Source organism: Phyllostomus hastatus, unplaced genomic scaffold (genome assembly GCF_019186645.2).
Source record: "Phyllostomus hastatus isolate PE091 unplaced genomic scaffold, TTU_PhHast_1.1 phas_contig_98, whole genome shotgun sequence".
Classification (NCBI taxonomy): Eukaryota; Metazoa; Chordata; class Mammalia; order Chiroptera; family Phyllostomidae; genus Phyllostomus; species Phyllostomus hastatus.
Window position 1 is genome coordinate 10,637,993 of NW_025333999.1, and position 22,203 is coordinate 10,660,195.

Here is a 22,203-nt window from a genome sequence, read left to right on the forward strand (position 1 = left end):
AGGATTTACACATGGGATGTTGGATGCCTCTAGATTGGGAATGCAATTATAAGCAAGGTGCACGTGTACATGAGCAAGGTGCACGTGTACATGTGCATTCACATGTGAAACAGAGAGATGGGGTAGGGGAGGGGAGGGAGACAGAGGTGTCAGCCTGGATGAATTGGACGGTGTGCTGGGGAAGAGAGGGGGAATATGGGGTAAAACAGGGCCTCAGTTGATGCAAGACTTTGGGGAAAAACATTATTCTCAAGTTACATTATGAACGTGTGGAGCAGAGAGGCAGTGCCATTGGAAAAAGGTTATTTATGGGTAATTGTGAATTATTGTAATTACTTCCAATGGAACAAAACAAAGTGGGATGATGAAAAGAGTGTCCATTTGTATGAAATTTGAGTTTTACTATCTGGAAAGCTCCAGAGAAAGCAGAAAGCAAAGTGCAACACCAACTTCACAACCATGATCTCTCTCTAAAGACATTTTTAAGAGCCAATTTTTTGAGTGTCTTTGCTTAACTATAAAGAAAGCAAAGAGAAGCAGGAAGGGTGAGGGCCAGGAAAGTTTGAGATGATTTTTCCCTTGTTATATAATGAAACTTAATAAAAAAAGGAGATAAGCACATCAGTCAATCAGTTGTTTTTTTTTTTGTTTGTTTTGTTTTTGGGCCAAGTTGAAATGTCCTCTGTTCTGTTTGCTCATTTTAAAGAGCTTAATGTTAACAAACTCTAATCCATTCAGTTTTTCCTTTGTGCTCTTAGAAAATGCAATACCTGTCAAAGCAAATCTTGTGATCAGTTTTTTATTAAAATGAATACAAAAGGGAACTGGGGTGAATTAATCCCCAGCACTGCTTTCTAGCCCTAAGGGCTATTGGGAATGTCTAGGAGGAAGAGCAGGGCCCAAGCTCCCCTGTTTTATAAAATGCAATACACAGGTACCCCATACTTTGGGAATTTCCTGATAAATGATAGTCATTGAATAATAGCAAGGAGTTCCAAGACAGACTCCATTAACTGGTTGTAAGACTTTGGAAAACTGTTTTTGGGGGATCCTATTTTCTTATCCAAAAACAAGAAGGAATTGCAGTAGATTACCTCAAAGGTATACTTCAGGAAAGAGAAATAAGAGCCAGAGGGAAGTAGCAAGGGGTCCTGACAGGAAAGTCCTGGGTTCTAGGTGTGATTGTTGCTACTGAAGTGTTCCTTCTAAGCCTCGTCAGATGACAAAGCAAGAAAAAATTTGCGTGTATACACACCTGTTATATACACATATCTATAAATATTTGTGCACCTAACCATTTGTATCTGTATTAAGCTAATAAACATTTGTTCATACTGATAGCTCCAACTCTGTTTCCAGGTGGAACAGTTTAACCTCCTTCCCTTGGTTATCTGTAACCTCCGACTCTGACAGGGATGGTCTGGCTCCAACCATCTGCCACCCATTTATTGAATTGTTCAATTTTTGTATACACTTAGAGTGGTTTCAGAATGGTTTATCTGTACCTCATGGGACACAATGTTATCAACTAGGGCACAGTGCTTATACATGGTTACTTTTGCTTTTGACCTTACAGATTTTACTTATTTCCAAAGTCTGTTCCGTCAGCATCTTTCCCTAACCCCTTCTGTGAGGTTGTTTTATACATTTGCAATATGGTTAGATTGTTTTTGTCATATACCAAGCACTCCATTCTGGTACCCCCACACCTCCTAAATGATTTTTTGGAAGTTTGCATGCATTAAGGTTCACTGTGCCATAAAAAGTTCTATGGGTTTGACAGATGCATAGTGTCACCAATTCAGCATGAAAATATCACACAGGATATTCTATCCACTCTAAAAAAACCCCCTGTGATTCACCTATTTAATTCCTTCTCCTTCCCTCTGGACCCTGGAAAACTTTTATGTTTTTACTATTTCTATAGTTTTGCCTTTTCCAGAATGTCTTATAATTGGAATCATACAGCCTTCTTTCACGTAGCAATATGCATTTGAGTTTTCTCCATGTCTTTTTGCAGCTTGATAGTTCATTTAAAAAATCACTGAAGTTTTCATTGTGTGGACTCATCAGCTTGCTCCTCCACTCATTGATTGAAGGACATTTTAGCTGCTCCCATTATTTTGTGATCATGAATGAAGCTTCCATGAACATTCATCTGCAGGTTCTACGGGGGTGCAAGTGACCAGGTCAGCTGGGTGAATAGCCAGGAGCTTGACTGCTGTAACTTATGGTAAGAAACTGCCAGACTCTTCCCATGTGTCTGTGTCATTTTGCATCCCCATCAATGATAAGTGAGATAAATATTACTTCTTGATTGAGGAGATTTGAAAATAAAATTTATTGACTTATCTTGGAACTGAGTAGTTCCCTATCATAAGGGGGTGGGGAGAGGCAACCCAATTTCAATGGATTGTTTTCAATGTTTCCGACACTATGATAATGCTAAAAATACAAAGATGGGGCAGGGTTCAAACACTAGTGTGTCTGTGGAGATCAGGACAATAATGAGTGACGAAAATAGCATATATAGGAGAAAAACAGGGAACTGATTGTGTCTGTGGTAAACCAACGAATAAGGCTGGCTGCTACCTGGCTGTAGCTGCTTGTTGCCATGTGGGAACTTGGGTCCAGTGCTACTACATATTCTAATTTTTCAAGAGAGTCTGGAAATCTGGATTTTAATATAAATGCTCCTACTTTTTAATAATACACCATGGACTCCATAATTTATAGTATAGAATATGATGCGTTTTGACTGGTATTTGCACCAGTAATTCCATCACCATAGTCAAGACATTCATCACCCCAGAGTTTCCTCATTTCCTTTGGGAGGTCCTGCCTCCTGCTCTTCCCTGCCCCACCTCCCCAGGCAACCATTGATCTCCTTTCTGCCACTATACAAGAGTTTGCATTTCCTGGAGTTTTGTAGAAATGGGATCATACACCATGTACTCTTTTTTTGTCCACCTTTTTGACTCAGCATAATTATTATGAGATTTTCCATGTTGTGAGATAAGTAGTGCATTCATTTATTATGCTGCACCATATTCCACTGCATGGCTATATCATACTTGGTCCTTTCTTAGGATTCCTATCTCTGCTCACATTGCCCGTCTCTTCTTACGTGATATGTTTTATCCATGGGAGCCCTTAGCATATTCCTCATAGTTGATTTAAATTCCTAGTCTGATAATTCCAACATTTCTTCCATGCCTGGTCCTGATGTCTCTTCGAATTGTGCTTTTTGTCTTTTGATATAACTTGTAAATATTCCTTTTTGATAGCTGGCCATGATCTATTGGGTAAAAGGGACAGCTGTAAATAGGCCTTTGGTAAGGTGGTTGTTATGGAACAGCAAGTGGGGTCCTGCTGCTCACCACCACCCTTGGGCAAAATTCCAGGAGCAAAGGTTTGGTGATGAAAGAAAGGAGCCTTTATTCAAACGGCTCACAATTTTGGAATAACAGCTTTCCACAAGCATTAGTCACGTAAGTCTATCAATTAAGGCTGAACTCTAACACCTGAGTTTTCCTAGCATTTCCCTCCCCCCGCAATCTTATTTATATGGGGTTAGTTTACAAACTAAAACAATATACAAAAACTACATGATTTTGGAAGAATGGTAGACTTCTGCCTCAGAGCTCATCCTCTCTAGAACACCCAAAGAAGAATAATCCTACCACCCTCTGCCAGGCCAGCCAGGCCATAGGCTGTTCCTGGAGTTGCTCCCCATCCAAAATACCATCTGCTGGGAAACGCAGGCAGGTACAGCACAATCATCAGACATCTTCGAAGAAAAGAGCCCAAGAGCCAGAGAGAGCCAGAGCCCACCTCTTCAGAGCCTTTCTTTTATTTCAAATCTTCTAGCCCATAATTCCATGCACTCTGGAGGCATTCAGCTTTTCAGCCAGTCCCATCCTGGACTGTTTACCATTGCACTGGCAAACCCCTCCTAAGGCCGCTTGGTCTCTCCCTACTCCTTCCTAGGGATCTGATCAGATCTCTCTGTATCACGGTGACCGTGGATTGGGGGAGGGGAAATATTTTGCTGTCCTGTGACCAGGCCACAGTCTGTTAGGAAGCCTTTGTGCCTCTGATTTTGAACTTTGCAAGTGTGTCTCAGCACTTCTTCACTTGCTCAGGTGAGAGTGGATTGCTCCATTTCCCTGCCTCCAGTCAGGAAGACTGGTCTGGCACATTTACAAATGGTTCTTTTTCCCTTCCCCTGCTGGAAGCCTGAGAAGATTGTTAAAATCTGAGAAGTGAGTAGAGGTTGGTATGGTCAGCCTGTTTAATTTTAGCTATTCTAGTGGGTGTGTGGTGGTTTCTTATTGTGGTTTTAATTTGCATATCCCTAATCTCCAATGATATTGAATATCTTTTCATGTGTTTATTTGTGCTCCATAGATCTTCTCTGGTGATGTGTCAGTTCAAATCTTTGCCCATTCTTTTATTGAAAAAATTTTAAATTATTGAGTTTGGAGAATTTTAGGAGTTTAAAGTTAGATGCTAGTCCTTTGTCAGATATATGTTTTGAAATATGTTCTCACTGTCTTGTGGTTGTTCTTTTCATCTTAATATAGTGTTTTGAACAGCAGATTGATCAGTGCCCAGGTTTTAATTTATAAAGGCAATTGAATAATGGCAGGAGAGGTCAGTGGCATTGAAGGAAAAGTTTATTGTTATTTGCAGTTCCCCTAGAAATGAGAAGCACAGCACACCAGGCAGGCCACAAGGGGGTGTACCCCGGTCAGTCAGGGGTCAGAAAAGGTTGAGGGCAAGACAGATTACAGTCTGCCCTGGGGTTTCTGTGGGAAAGGTGAGACAGGGTAAATAGTTTAGGACTGGCTAGTTTGAATAATCCCAACAGGCTTTGGGGCATATGGGCTGTCTTATCTGGCAACTGGGCCTATGTTGATTTAGGGCAGAGAAGATAATAGCTTGTGGTACATAAAGGAGGTGATTGGGGGGTTGGATATGAGATTGACTGGATTGTATGTCCAAGATGGGCTCACTAGCAAGTTGTTTAGTGTCTCTACGAATTAGCTACCCCTGGGAGGGGCAGTCTTTTCCCAGCCAGCCTGGCTCACAAAGATGTCTAAATGTCACACGATATAGAAAATAAAAATATAATTGACACATACATGTTTTAAAATTTAGATGAGATCCAATTTATCAATTTTTTATTTTATGTATAAGTTCTTATGATTGTAGACATGAAATCTTTGCCTAATCCAATGTCACAGAGGTATTCCTCTATAGTTCCTTCTAGAAGATTATAGCTTTAGATTTTACATTTTAAATCTGTGTGATCTATCTTAAGCTAACTTTTGTACATGGTTTGAGATATGTATTGAAGTTGTTGAATATGGATATATAATTGTTTTAGTACCCTATGTTGAAAAGACTCCCTCTTTTTGATTAAACTGGCTGTACCTTTGTTAACATTTAATTCTTCTGAACAAAATGTGGGTCTATTTCAAGACTCTATTCTGTCTCATTGATCTATTTGTCTGTCTTTGCATTAGTACTGCACTGTCTTATTTGGTGTAGCCTTATACTAAGTTTTGAAATTATTTAGTTTTAGTCCTCTAAATTTATTCTTAATTTCTAAAATTGTTTCTTTGAGAGGATAAAATTGGTAACCTTCTAGTTAAACCAATGAGAAAAAAAGTGGAGAAGATTGAAAAGTACCAATATCAGGTGTGAGAGAGTTGATTCTAGAGGTAATGAACTGACAACTTAGATGAAATGGACAAATTCCTTTTAAGACACAAACTACCACAGTTTATTCAAGAAGAAATAGTTAACTTGCCTAACTGTCTAGCAAAATATTTAACTTGTAATTAAAGTACTTTTCAAAACGATAACTCGAGATTATTGTTTTGTTGATTCTAGGACCTTTGGATTTTATATGAATTTGTGAGTTATTCATCAATTTCAAAAAGCTGCTGGAGTTTTGATTGGGATTTCATTGATTCAGTACATCAATATGGGGAAAAATCACAGCTTAAAAATATTGAGTCTTCTCACCTGTGCACATGGTATATCTCTCCATTTATTTAGGTGTTTTTATTATCTTTCATCAATATTTTGTAGTTTTTAGTATATAGATCTTGCATATCTCTTGTCAAATTTTCCTTAAGTATTTTAATAATTTTAATGCTATTGTAAATGATATTTAAAATTTTTCTATTTCTAATGATTCTTTAGTACATAGAAATAAAATGGATTTTTATAGATTGATTTTTAAATTCTGATTCTTTACTAAACTCACTTCTTAGTTCTAGTCACCTTTCATTTTTTTCTTTTAGATTTCATAGGATTTCTATATAGATGATCATGTTGTCTGCAAATAAAGACAGTTTTACATTTTTCCTTTTCAATCTGCATGTCTTTCATTACTTTTTCTTGCCTGATTGTACTGGCTTGAACCTTCTATATATTGGATAAAAGTGGTGAGAGTGGAAATCTTTGCCTTTTGATTTTTAGGTGTAAAGTTTGTAGTCTTTCAATTAAATGAGTAATTTTTTTTAAATATATTTTATTGATTATGCTATTACAGTTGTCCCATTTTTCCCCTTTTACTCCCCTCCATCCTTCACACCCCCTCCCACCCACATTCCCCCTTTTAGTTCATGTCCATGTGTCATACATATAAGTTCTTTGGCTTCTACATTTCCCATACTATTTTTATCCTTTCCCGGTCTATTTGCTACCTGCCATTTATGCTACTTATTCTCTGTGTCTTTTCCCCCTCTCTTCCCCTCTCACTCCCCTGTTGATAACTCTCCAGGTGATCTCCATTTCTGTGGTTCTGTTCCTGTTCTAGTTGTTTGCTTAGTTTGCTTTTGTTTTTGTTTTAGGTGTGGTTGTTAATAATTGTTAGTTTGTTGTCATTTTACTGTACATGTTTTTGATCTTCTTTTTCTTAGATAAATCCCTTTAACATTTCACACAATAAGGGCTTGGTGATGATGAACTCCTTTAACTTGACCTTATCTGAGAAGCACTTTATCTGTCCCTCCATCCTAAATGAAAGCTTTGCTGGATAGAGCAATCTTGGATGTAGGTCCTTGCCTTTGATGACTTGGAATATTTCTTTCGAGCCCCTTCTTGCCTGTAAGGTATCTTTTGAGAAATCAGCTGACAGTCTGATGGGCACTCCTTTGTAGGTGACTATCTCCTTATCTCTTGCTGCTTCTAGGATTCTCTCCTTCATTTTTACCTTGGCTAATGTAATTATGATGTGCCTTGGTGTGTTCCTTCTTGGGTCCAACTTCTTTGGGCCTCTCTGAGCTTCCTGAACTTCCTGAAAGTCTATTTCCTTTGCCAGATTGGGGAAGTTCTCCTTCATTATTTGTTCAAATAAGTTTTCCACTTGTTGCTCTTCCTCTTCTCCTTCTGGTACCCTTATAATTCAGATGTTGGAACATTTAAAGATGTCCTAGAGGTTCCTAAGCCTCTCCTCATTTTTTTGAATTCTTGTTTCTTCATTCTTATTGGGTGTTGCTTTCTTCCTTCTGGTCCACACCATTGATTTCAGTCCCAGTTTCCTTCCCATCATTATTGGTTCCTTGTATATTTTCCTTTATTTCACTTAGTGTAGCCTTCATTTTTTCATCTAAGTTGCAACCAAATTCAACCAATTCTGTCAGCATCCTAATCACCAGTGTTTTGAACTGTGCATTTGATAGGTTGGCTATATCTTTGTCACTTAGTTGTATTTTTTTCTGGAGCTTTAATCTCTGCTTTTGTTTGGGCCATTTTTTTTTCTTGATGCACCTGTGATGTGGTGAGGGGTGGAAACTTAGGTGCTCACCAGGGTGGGTCAACTCACGTTGCTGGGTTGTGATGCTATATGTGGGGAAGGGGCCTGAGAGGGAACAATGGCACTTGCTCCACTCTCTGCAACATTTCAGTCACTTCCCCCACTTCCCAGAAGCAAATCGGGCCCTTCTGGTGCTGATTCCCATGTGGGTTGGCCTGTGTATAATCTAGGACCCTGTGGATTTCTTCAGTGAAGCTGGGAGTTTCTCCTGGCAGCTCAGCACCCACAGGTGTTTTCTATCAGTGACTTGAGGTGTTATTTCCCTGTGCTGGGACCCTGGGCTGTGTGGTCTGTCCTGCTCCCCAGTTTCCCCTGGTTTATCTGCGTGCAAATGTGGGACCTCCTTGTCCACCAGCTGCCTTGTGCATTGTGCCCTGTTCCACAGTCCGCCACCTTGCTGGGTCTGTCAGTCGCTGCTTTGACATGAGTCCTCTCTGCCCTGGCTGCCCAACTCTGCCCCTCCTACCCATCTAGATGAATGCGTCTTCTTTAACTCCTTGGTTGTTGGACTTCCATACAGTTCGATTTCTGTCAGTTCTGGTTGTTTTTGATTTTAAATTGCTGTTGTCCTTCTTTTGGTTGTGGGAGGAAGCACAGTGTGTCTACCTATGCCTCCATCTTGGCCAGAAGTCTGCAAACCACTAATTTTGATGTTAACTATAGGTTTTTAAAGGTGCTCTATATCAGGCTCCTTCCAAACCTAGTATTTAAAAAGTTTTTCCCCCCAAGAATGGATGTTGGATTTTGACAAATGCTTTTTCTGTATCTATTCAGATCATCATATGAATTTTTTTTTTAGTTTGTAAGTATGGTAATTGAATAGATTGGCTTGTAAATTTAAGAAAAATTGCTTGGTCATGATCAGTTATTATTTTCATATAGTATTGGATATAATTAGTTAAACTTTGTATTAAAATTTTATATGTGTTTATGAGAAATGTTGGTCTGTAGATTTCTTGTAATGTTTTTGTCTTTAGTATTGGGGTTATATGGCCTCACAGAATGCATTGGGAAGTATTCACTTTTCTTCTACTTTCTGGAGAGTTTGTATAGAATTGGTATCATTTCTTTCTTGAATATTTGGTAGAAATAATCAGTACAGTCATTTGGGCTTGGAGGGTTTTTCTTTTGAGTGTTTTAATTATAAATTAAATTTCTTTGTTAGACATGGAACTATTCAGGTTTTCTTTTTTTTTATATGTCAGTTGAGGATATTTTTATTGATTTCAGAGAGAGAGAGAGACAGAGAGAGAGAAAGAGAGGGAGAGAGAGAAAGAAACATTGACTGGTTACCTCCCATATATGTCTGACGATGGGGAATCAAATCTGCAACCTAGGTATGTGCCCTGACTGGGAATTCAACCCGTGACCTTTTTGGTGGATGGAATGATGGCATGATGTTCCAACCAACTAAGCCACCTGGCCAGGGCAGCTACAGTTTCTGTGTTTCAAAAATTTATTTCATCCAGGTTGTCAAATTTAATGTGTATAGAATCAACTCTCTCACACCTGATACCGGCAACTTTGTATGTCTTCCACGCTTTTTTCTGATTAGTTTGGTTGGAGTTTTATCACTTTTATTGGTCTTTCAAAGAATCAGCTTTTGGTTTCACTGATTTGGTGTACTGTTCTATATCATTGTTTCCTTCTTTGATCTTTAGTATTTCTTTTGTTCTGTCTATGTTGGATTTAATTTGCTCTTATTTTTCTAGTTTCTTAAAGTGGAAGCTGAGGTTGTTGACTTGAGAGACATTTTTCTTTTCTAATATAGGCATTTAGTGATAGAAATTTCCCTTTAAAAGTGATGTCAAAGAAGATAATGGAGTAGGAAGCATCAGGAATCTGTGTCTCCACCTAGACAATGATAGTACTGGCAGAATCTATTGGAAGTCAATGTTTTGGAACACTGGAGTTTATCTGAATATCTGTAGCTTCCAGGGGACAGGTTGCCTGTTAAACTGCAGTTAATTTTGGTTAATTTTAGCCATCAGTGTAATGTGGCTACCCAGTCCTCACTCTCATCCCTGTGGTGGGCAGCTGTGGGGGTGGCTGCCTGTGTTTTTGGTGCCATTTGCTGTAGCCAGGGCAGGTAATAAAGACCTTGCCTCCCAGATGTTGGAATTCTGTGTTCTGGCTGTGGGTGGCTGCTCTGATTGCTGAGGCATGGGCATGGGAGCTGGCCATTACTGTTCCAACTCCCATGAGCTGTAGTTACTTCCAGGATATTTAAAGTGATTTTGGACATTTGAAAACAACTATGAATATAGGGAAATTTAGAAGCCATCACATATACCCAGAGAAGGCATTGCTGAGAAGGCATTTGCTGAGAAGGCTGATCTGGGCATAGAGTCACCCTGTTAGAATCACAAAGACAGCAAACTATGGGACAGGAGAATCTGATTTTCATAGTTACTACCTTTTAAGATTCAAATATTTACTCTACAACAAAAAACTCATAAGGTGTACAAAAAATCGGAAAGGAAAGTATAGTGTATTCAAAGGAACAAAATAAATTGACAGAAAATGTACCCAAGAAAGTGCAGATGTCAGATGTACTAGGCAAAACCTTTAAGTCAACTTTTAAATATGTTCAAAATGCTAAAGAAACATATGAAAAAGATAAAAAACAATAAAAACAATATGTGAACACAGTGAGGATACCAATAAGGAGATAAAAATTATAAAAAGGAACAAAAAAATCCTGAAGCTGAAAAACAGAATAATCAAAATATAAAGTACAACAGAGGGGTATAAGAGCAGATATGAGAAAGAAAAAGAAACAATTAATTTATAGATGGGACAATTGAAATGATCAAGTCTGAAGAAAATAAAGAAAAAAGAAGGAAGGAAAGTTAACAGAGTATTAGGATCCTGTGGAACATTACCAGGTGGGCCCACATATACATTATGGGAGTCCCAGAAGGAAAAGAGAAGGTGGCCAAAGGAATATTTGAAAAACTAATGGCTGAAAGGTCCCTAAATTTGATGCAAGATATAAATCTAGAAATCCAAGGTCATTAACTACAAGTAAAATAAACTCAGAGACCCACGCTGAAAGACATTTTAATCCAACTGTCAAAAAAAAAGTCAAAGACAAAGAGAGAAGTTTAATATCAGCAGAGAAGTGATTCAACAAATACAAAGGATCCTTAGTAAGATTATCAGCCAAACTCTGGTTATAAATCTTGGAGGCCAGAAAAAGAAAAAAAAAAACTCAACTGAGACCTCTATATGCAGCAAAACTGTCTTTCAAAAACAAGGGAGAATTCCCATGTTAAAGATATTTACTGATAAACAAAAGCTGAAGGAGTTTATTACCACTACACCTGCCTTTCAACAAATGCTAAAGGAAGTTCTTCAGATTGAAATGAAAGGAAACTAGACCATTATTTGAAGCCATATGAAGAAATAAAGATTTCTGATAAAAGTAAATACATAGGAAATTGTAAAAGCTCCTATTATTGTAATTTTGTTTTACAAGTCCGCTTTTTACTTTGTACATGATTTAAAAGACAAATGCATAAAAATTATTAATTGTTATTCGGTATTTAATTTATAAAGATGCCAACTCTGAAATCAGTAACAGAAAGATGAGAACAGAGCTGCACAGAAGCAGAGTTTTTGTATACTAATGAAGTTAAATTTGTATAAATTCAAATTAGATTGTTACAACTTTAGGGTGCCTAATGTAACCTCCATGGTAACCATAAAATATTTATAGAATATACAAATAAGAAAAGGAGAAGGGAACCAAAATGTTTTATTTCAAAAAATTAACCAAACACAAAAGAAGGCAGTAATGGAGGAAATGAGAAACAAAATAGCTATAAGGCATATAGAAAACATAGCAAAATGGCAGCAGTTTTACCTTCTCAGTAATTACTTTAAATGTAAATGTATTAAACTCTCTAATCAAAATACAGAGATTAACAGAAAGGATAAAATATATGACTCACCTATGTACTTTCTATAAGAGACTCACTTTATATCCAAATAGGTTGAAAGCATAAAAATGGAAAATATATTCCATATAAATAGTAAACAAAAAGAGCTGGAGTGGTTATATTAATATCAAACAAAGCAGGTTTTAAATAAAAAAGATTCAGGGAACAATGAAAGATATTATATATCAATGAAAGTTTTAATACAGCAATATAATAATAATTATAAACATTTACACACCTAATAATAGGATCTCAAATACATACGTGGAAAAAATTTAGAGAACTGAAGAGAGAAATAGACTGTTCTACAATAATAGTTAAAGACTTTAAAAATTTTTTTAAAAATCCTCACCCAATGATATGTTTATTGATTGTAGAGAGAGAGGGAGGAAGGGAGAAAGAGAGAGAGAGATCGAGAGATCAATAGGTTGCCTCTCGTATGTGCCTGACTGGGGGTTAAACCTGAAACCTTTTGGTTCATGGGACAACACTCCAACCAACAGAGCCACCTGGCCAGGGCTAGTTGGAAATTTTAATACTCCACTTTCAATAATGGTAACATAAGCAGACATAAGTAAAGAAATAGAGGACTTGAACTACATAATAAACAACTGGACCTAACAGATATACATAGAACACTACACCTAACACCAGTAGAATACACATTCTTCTCAAGTGAACAGGGAAGGTTCTCCAGGATAGACCATATTTAAGGCAAAAATACAAGTCTTAATAGATTTAAAAAGGTAAATATCATCCAAAGTATGTTCTCTAGTTACAATGAGATGAAATTAGGAATCAGTAACAGAATGAAAACTGGAAAATTTACAAATATGTGGAAATTAAACACTACAATCTTAAACAACCAATGCATCAAAGAATAAATCAAAAGGGAAAATAGGTATCAGTTACAGGTGAATGGAAAGAAACACAGCATACAAACATGTTTGGAATGCAATGAAGCTGTGCTCATGAAGAAACTTATATCTGTAAATGCTTATATTAAATAAAAGAAAGATTTCAAATCAATAACCTAACTTTATATCTTAAAGAACTAGAAAAAGAAAAGCAAACTAAACCCAAGTCTAGCAGCAGGAAGGAAATAATTTAAAAACTAGAGTAGTGATAAATAAATAGAGACTAGAAAGGCAATAGAGAAAAGCAATAAAACCAAAAGCTGGTTCTTTGAAAAGATCAACAGAATTAACAAACTTTTAGCTAGGCCGACAATGAATGAAATAGAAGGCACAGAAAACCAAAGTTAGAAATGAAGCTGGGAACATTACTATGACCTTATAAAGATAAGAAAAGATTGTAAGGTATTAATTGACTGTAGAGAGATGGGTTTATTTCTGGGCTCTCTGTTATGTTCCATTGGTTTATGTGCCTGTTTTTATGCCAGTACCAGGCTGTTTTGATTACAGTGGCCTTGTAGTATAGTTTAGTGTCAGGTATTGTGATCCCTCCTACTTTACTCTTCTTTCTCAAAATTGCAGCAGCTATTCTAGGTCATTTATGGTTCCATATAAATTTTTGAAATGTTTGTTCTATATCTGTGAAATATGTCATGGGTACTTTAATAGGGATTGCATTGAATCTATAAATTGCTTTGGGTAGTATGACCATTTTGATGATGTTAATTCTTCCAATCCATGAGCATGGTACATGCTTCCATTTGTTTGTGTCTTCCTTAATTTCTTTCTTCAGTGTTGTACAGTTTTTTGAATATAGGTCTTTTACTTCCTTTGTTAGGTTTATTCCTAGGGACTTAATTTTTCTTGTTGCTATATCAAATGGGATTTTTTCCCTGATTTTTGTTTCTGATGTTTCATTATTAGTATACAAAAATGCCTTTGATTTCTGTGTATTGACTTTGTATCCAGGTGTTTTGCCAAATTCATTTATTAGGTTGAGTAGTTTTTTGATGGAGTCTATAGGATTTTCTGTGTACCCTATCATGTCATCTGCAAACAGTGACAGTTTTGTTTCCTCCTTTCCAATTTGGATGCCTTTTATTTCTTTTTCTTGTCTGATTTGACAAAGGGGGAAGAAGCATACAATGGATTAAAAATATTCTCTTCAACAAATGGTGTTGGGAGAACAGCTATATGCAAAAAAATGAAACTCTAGCATCAACTTATGCCATACACAAAGATAAATTCAAGTCTTTTATCCACATAAAAGTCCTAGAGGGAAACATTGGCAGGAAAACCTCAGACATTTACACAGCAACATCTTCAATGATATGTCCCCTAAGGCAAAGGACATAAAGGGAAGAATAAACAAATGGGATCACATCAAATTAAAAAGCTTTTGCATGGCTAAAGAAAACAGCATTAAAATGAAAAGAGAGCCAGCTGTATGGGAAAATATACTTGCCAGTGATACCTCTGACAAGGGCTTGATTTCCAAATATATAAAGAACTCACAGGACTCCACTCCAGGAAGACAAAAAACCCAATTAAAAAATGGGCAAAAGACTTGAACAGACACTTCTCCAAGGAGAACACATGGAGGGCCCAGAGACACATGAAAAGATGCTCAACATCACTAGCTAGCAGAGAGATGCAAATTAAAACCACAATAAGATACCACCTCACACCCGTCAGAATGGCCAATGTAAACAAATCAACAAACAAGTGTTGGAGAGGATGTGGAGAAAAGGGAACCCTAGTGCACTGTTGGTGGGAATTCAGACTGGTGCAGCCACTGTGGAAAACAGTAAGGGATTTCCTCAGAAAACTAAAAATGCAACTGCCTTTTGACCCAGCAATTCCACTGCTGGGATTATACCCTAAGAGCCCTGAAACACCAATCCAAAAGAACCTATGCACCCCAATGTTCATAGCAGCACAATTTACAATAGCCAAGTGCTGGAAGCAACATAAGTTCCCATCAGCAAATGAGTGGATCAAAAACTATGGTACATTGACACAATGGAATTCTACGCAGCAGAGAGAAAGAAGGAGCTTATACCCTTTGCAATAGCATGGATGGAACTGGAGAGCATTATGCTAAGTGAAATAAGCCAGACAGTGAGGGACAAGTACCATATGATCTCACCTTTAACTGGAACATAATCAACAAAAGAAAAAAGCAAACAAAATATAACCAGAGTCATTGAAAATAAGAACAATGTAACAATAGCCAGAGGGGAGAGGGGAGGGTACAGAAGGGAGAAGGGGTTTCAGGAACTACTAAAAGGGACACATAGATAAAACCAAGGGGAAGGGTGGAAGCAAAGGAGGGAAGTGGGTTTGGAGGGGGTGGGGGGGAGGGGTGGGGAGAAAATACAGACAACTGTAATTGAGTAACAATAAGACAATTTTTTAAAAGAGAAAAGATTGTAGAGAATGTTATGAACAATTGTATGCCAACATAGAAAAAATGGACAAATTCCAGAAACACAAATGAGCTAAACTGACTCATGAAGAACTAGCAAATCCTATCAGATGTGGAGCACTTACAGAGACTGAGTCAGCAATCAGAACCTTCCAAAAATGAAAAGTCCTGGACCACATGGCTTCACTATGAATTCTGCCAAGCATTTAAAAAATTAACACCAATCTTTTAAAAACTCTTCTAAAAAATCCAAGAGCAGAGAACACTTCCTAACTCATTCTAGGAGGTTAGCATTTCTCTGATACCAAAGCCAGATAAAGACATCAGAAGAAAAGAAAATTACAGACCTATATCCCTTATGAATGCAGATGTAAAAGTCTTCAACAAAATGTTAGCAAATAAATCCAATAGCATATCAAAGGATTATTTACCCTGATCAAGTCAGGTTTATTCCAGGAATGTAAGGGTGGTTCAATTTAATTAATGAGACAATAGGAAGAAGAAAAAAAACCCACATTACCATCTCAATGGATGCAGAAAAGGCATTTGGCAAAATTCAATACCCTTCATGGTAAATCTCTCAGGAAACTAGGAACAGAGAAAAAAAATTCCAGCATGATAAAGGGTATTTATGAATAACTCCCAGCTAACATGATATTCAATGGTGAGAAGACTGAAACCTTTTCCCCTAATATCAGAAAAGAGACAAGGATGCCTGCTTTCTCTGTTGCTTTCAACATTGTACTGGAAGTTCTAGCCAGAGCTATTTTAATAAAAGGCATCCAAATTGGAAATGGAGCGATAAAACTATTTCTGTTCACAGACGTTATGATCCTATATATATAGCAAATCTGAAGGAATACACTAGAAAGTTACTAATAAATGAATTCAGCAAAGTTGCAGGTATAAGATGGTCACCCTCAAATCAGTTGTGTTTCTTTCTATACATCATCAATGGGAAACCTGGAAAACTAGGAAAACAATTCTATTTACAATAGCACCTAAATTAATTAAATAAGAAAAAAATCTAACCATGGAAGTGGAAGACTAGTATGCTGAAAACTCCAAACATTGCTGAAAGACATAAAGAAGGTGAATAAATGGACATATCTTGTGTTCTCTTGGATAGGAAGATGTAACTGTTAAGATGTCAGTACTACTCAAAGAGATGCATAGATTCAATACAATGCCTATCAATATTTTAACTGCCTTCATCAAAAATAATAACTTCTGTGCATCAAGGGTTACTATCAAGAAAGTGAAAAGATAGCTTATGGACTGGGAGAAACTATTTGCAAATCATATGTCTGGTAAGGGGTTTATATTCAGAATAGGTAAAGAATTCCTACAACTCACCAACAAAAAGACAGACAACCCAATTCAAAAGTGTACAATGGGCTTTCATAGACATTTCTCCAAAGAAGATATACATGTTGCCAATAAGTATGTGGAAAGATGTTCAACATCATTAGTCATTAGTGAAGTGTAAATCAAAACCACAGTGAGACACCACCTCACACCATTAGGTTGGCCACTATAAGAATAGAGAAGAACTGTTGGTGAGAATATGGAGAGCTGGAATCTCCAGTACTGTTGTCCCCATGTATGTTTGAGCTCCTTGTGACCTTTTGTGGACATGTGAGCATTTGAGAAAGGCACCACTTCACCCAGTCCTTGGACAACGTACAAGGGAAGACTTCAGTAATCAACCCTGCTTGAAGGCTAGAGTTCCTCTCAGGCCTTCTTTGTATCACTCCTGGGTCTATGCATGTGGTTTTCCCCAGATTCCCTCACATACATCACTGCTTTCAAATGTCATAATATTCTATGAGTCTTACTTTTGTTTCTTTTCAGGAGCCTAGAGGTTCTATGGTATTGTTCTTCCCACACTCTCTTACCCCCAGATGCCCACGGATCTGCAATCTCCTTGCCGCTCTTGTGCACTGAAGCCCCTGCCAGTACATTTTAAAAAACAATTTTCACTCAAGGACATGTACATGCTTACTGGCTTTAGAGAGGAAGGGGGAAAGAGAGAGAGAGTTGGGGGGAGAGGGAGAGGGGGGGAGAGGAAGAGAGAGAGAGAGACATTGACGTGAGAGAGAATCACTGGTCTGCTGCCTCCCATTCACACCCCAGTGGTGGGTCGAACCTGTAGCCTAGGCATGTGTCCTGCCTGGGAATTGAACCTGCAACCTATTTGTGTATGGAATGAGCACCAACCAAGTGAGCCCTGCCCTCCTCCCCACCTCCTGCCCCCTGGCCAGGGTGGCTAGTACTCTCAATGGTCTCCATCTGTGTTTCTATTAGCACTGTAAATCAGGTGAGACAGAATCCCAGACTAGCCAGAACACTGCAAGTTCATTCCACTGTTTCCTTCTTTCCTGAGGTAGGGGCCAGGAGTGGAATGGGTTCTACCTGATTGTGCTGTATGAGGGAAAGTGTTGGTAGGGGCCACCACAAATTTTCTACCATTTTGAGTGTGGCTTTTTCTTGGTTAGGCATTCGCCTGTTTTCAGCTTCTTAGCTGATTTCTGGAGTCCTTATGAAGCTCTTTGGGACTAGTGTTATTGTTTATTTGGGGTTTTGGGGGGTGGTGGTGGGATGAGGGGCCTGGAACTCTCCAGTCTACCATCTTGCTCACCTGTCTTTCTGTTTGTTCCTTTTTGTCACTAATGTGGATGTGCCAGAGTTCGTGTGCTGTAACCACTCACCTGTGTGGGACACTCTGGTTGCTTTCAGTTGTCAGATCTTGTGAAGGAAGCTGCTAAATATTCATGTATAGGTTTCTATGTGTACATAAGTTTCATTTTTCCTAGGGTACATACAACATATTTTAATACATTGTATTTTCATTCAGTTCAAAATATTTTCTAATTCCCCTTTTAATTTACTCTATGGTATGTGGGTTATTTAGAAATACATTATCTGCTTTCCAAACATTTGGACATTTCCCAGGGATCATTCTCTAGTGATTTTTAATTTAATTCCATTGTGGTTAGAGAACACACTTTGTATAAATTGAATTCTTTTGGATTTATTAAGACTTCTTCTGTGGCTTGGAAGATGGCCTACTTGGAAAATGTTTCCTGTGTACTTGGTAAGAATGTGTTTCTACTGTTATTCAGTGTATTTTTCTAAAATGTCAATTAGATCAAATTTGTTCATAATGTTGTTCAAGTTTTCATGTTCTTTTTGATTTTCTGTGTACTTGTTCCAACTTTTTAAAATTACTGTTCATATGATATATTTTCCATCATTTTAATTTAAACCTGTTTATGTCTTTATATTTAAGTTGCATTTCTTTTTTTAACTTTTAATCTTTATCGACACATATGATGATACATACAGAAAACTGTAGAATGCTTAAGTATATAGCTTGAAGAATTTTTACACACTTTAATACATCCATGTGATTAGCACCCAGATTATGAAACAGAAAATCATTTTGGAAGATCTGTTATACTCCTTTTCAGGCACTAGTTTCCACTATCCAGAAAAGTTTTGTTGTTTGGGTACTTTATATAAATATAACTATGTGGTGTGTACTATTTTGTGTCTTTTTTTTCATTCAACATTATGTTCGTGAGATTCATATTACTGCATGTGATATTAGATAATTCACTCTCATTGCTATAGTGTTCCATTGTTTGAATGTAGAACATACATTACTTTAAAAATTATAAAGCATGATTATGAAGTATGTCAGGTTAATCTATTGAGACAGATTTGTGCAGTCTTCTTGCATTTTTTCCTTTCTACTGCTCTACTCAGGAAGAGAAGCATACATGACTTCTGTTCCCTAGTAATTCTTTTATTTATTTATTTATTTATTGCTTTAAAATATATTTTATTGAGCCCTGGCTGGTGTGGCTCAGTGGATTGAGCACTGGCCTACAAACCAAAGGGTCACTGGTTCGATTCTCAGCCAGAGCACATGCCTGGGTTGTGGGCCAGGTCCCCAACCAGGATCATGCAAAAGGCAACCACACATTGATATTTCTCCCTTCCTTCCCCCCTCTCTAAAAATAAATAAATAAATAAATAAATAAATAAAATCTTAAAAAATATTTTATTAATTATGCTATTACAGTTGTCCCATTTTTTTCCCTCCTTTATTTCCTTCTGCCCTGTACCCCCCACCTTAGTTCATGTCCATGGGTCATACAAATTCTTTGGCTTCTCCACTTCCTATACTATTCTTAACGTCCCCCTGTCTATTTTGTAACTGCCAGTTATGCTTGTTATTCCCTGTACCTTTTTCCCCATTCTTCCTGCTCTCCTTCCCTGTTGATAACCCTCCACGTGATCTCCATTTCTCTTATTCTGCTCCGTTTTCTGCTCCGTATTCTGCTCCGTTTTCTGCTCCGTATTCTGTTTGAGTTGTTTGCTTACTTCGTTTTTGTTTTGTTTTTAGATTCAGTTGTTGATAGTTGTGTTTGGTGTCATTTTACTGGTCATAGTTTTGATTATCTTCTTTTTCTTAGATAAATCCCTTTAACATTTCATATAATAAGGGCTTGGTGATGATGAATCCTTTAGCTTTACCTTATCTGGGAAACACTTTATCTGCCCTTCCATTCTAAATGATAGCTTGGCTGGATAAAGTAATCTTGGATGTAGGTCCGTGCCTTTCAGGACTTTGAATACTTCTTTCCAGACCCTTCTTGCCTGCAGGGTTTCTTTGGAGAAATCAGCTGATAGCCTTATGGGAACTCCTTTGCAGGTAACTGTCTCCTTTCTCTTGCTGCTTTTAAGATTCTCTCCTTATCTTTAATCTTGGGTAATACAATTATGATGTGTCTTGGGGTGTGCTTTCTTGGATCCAACTTCTTTGGGACTCAGATTCCTGGACTTCCTGGAAGTCTATTTCCTTTGCCAGACTGGGGAAATTCTCCTTCATTATTTGTTCAAATAAGTTTTCCATATTTCTTGCTCTTTCTTTCTCTCCTCCTCCTCCTTGTACCCCTATGATTTGGATGTTGGAACATTTAAGGTTGTCCTGGAGGTTCCTAAGTCTCTCCTCATTGTTTTGAGAAATTCTTGTTTCTTTATTCTGTTCTGGTTGAGTGTTTATTTCTTCCTTCTGGCGCAAACTGTTGATTTAGTCCCAGTTTCCTTACCACCACTGTTGGTTTCCTATACATTTTCCTTTATTTCACATTTCATAGCCTTCACTTGTTCCTCTATTTTGTGACCATACTCAACCAATTCTTTAAGCATCCCGATTACCAGTGTTTTGAACTGTGCATTTGATAGGTTGGCTATATCTTTGTTGCTTAGTTGTGTATTTTCTGGAGCTTTGATCTGTTTTATCATTTGGGCCATATTTCTTTGTCTTGGCACATCTGTGATGTAGTAAGAGGTGGAGCCTTAGATATTCGCCAGGGCTGGACAACCCATGTCACTGTGTTGGTGGCACTGTATGTGGGGGAGGGATCTGATAGGGGAACCTAACCCCTTGTTTGGCTCTTGGCTGGCTTTCAGTCACTTCCTCCGCTACCCACAAGCAAATTGGGCCCTTCTGGTGTTGATTCCCAGGTGGGTATGTTTGTGTACATTCTAGGCCCTTGTGAGTCTCTCCAACAAACCCTCCTATGAGGCTGGAAGTTTCTCTTGCTGCCTCAACCCCACAGATTTTTTAAGTCAGAGGCTTTGGGGGTTTATTTCCCCACACTGGTACCCTGTGTTGTGTGGTCTGTCTCATTCCCCATTGTTCTTCCTGGTTTATCTGCACACAAATGTGGGACCACCCGCTCCACCAGCCACTGCCTTGCTAGTGTCCTCTCCACTCTGACTGTCTTTCTCTGCCCTTCCTACCAGTCTGGATGAATATTTCTTCTTTAATTCCTTGGTTGTTGAACTTCCATACAGTTTGATTTTCTGGAAGTTCTGGTTATTTTTTGTTTTTAAATTTGTTGTTGTCCTTCTTTCAGTTGTGTGAGGAGGCAAAGCTTATCCACATGCACCTCCATCCTGTCTGGATGTCAAGTTGCATTTCTTATAGACAGCATATAGTTGAGCCATTTTAAAAAATCCATTCAGTTAAAAAGTACCAATTGCCAGTTACAAAAATAGTCATTGGGATATAACAGGAATATAGTTAATGATATTGTAATAAGTATGTATGGTATCATATGGGCACTAGACTTATTGGGGTGACATAAGTTATGTAAATGTCTAGTCACTATTTATATACCTGAAACTAATGTCATATTGTATGTCACTGTAATTTAAAAAATTAAAACCAAAACAAACAAAAAATCCATTTAGATACTATATGTTTTAAACTGATAAGGACAGATACTACACTTGATCTTAGCCAAAAGGCCAAGAAGCGATAGAGATATTACATCTTTTAATTGGGTGTTCAGACCATTTACAGTCGATGTGATTGTGGATATATTTAAGCGTATCATTTTGCTATATGTTTTGTTTACCCCAGTTATTCTTTGTTCCCTCTTTCCTTGCTTCTTCTGCCTTTTTTGGGGGATTTCTTGACTACTTTTTAAATTTATTTTTATCTTCTTTGTTGATTTATAGCTATAACTTGTTGTTGTGTTATTTTAGTATGGCTCTAAGGTTTATAGTAAGCATCTTTAATTTATCACAGTCTACCTTCCAATGATACTGTACCACTTGTGTACTATATAAGAATCTTCCTTGTGATCATTTCATTTCTCTCCTGGCCTTTATTCTATTGGTGTCATACATTTTAATTATGCATACATTCTGAACCTACAATACATTATTGTACTTTTTACTTACACAGTTAATTACCTCCAAAGAGATTTAATAGGAAAACCTTTACATATTAACACACACAGTAATAATTTCTGATGTTCTTTATTTGTCTGCATAGATCCATATTTCCATAGAGTTTTACTTTCTTTTGTCTAAAGAGCTTCCTTTAACATTTCTTGTAGTGAGGGTTTTCTAATGATAAATTATTTCAGCTTTAGAATATCTAAAAAAAAATCTCTACTTTGCCTTTGTTTTTGAGAGAAAATTTTGCCAGGTATAGAATTCTAAGTGGACAATATTTTTCTTCTAGTTTCTAAAAAGGAGGTTGCTGTGTTGTGTTCT

The 22,203-nt window shown here is 37.4% G+C and overlaps 1 pseudogene; it reads right to left on the reverse strand.

Annotated features, from left to right (window-relative positions):
* Positions 1–21,334: 21,334 nt before the first annotated feature.
* On the reverse strand, positions 21,335–21,459 carry LOC123828625 (annotated as a pseudogene).
* Positions 21,460–22,203: the final 744 nt, after the last annotated feature.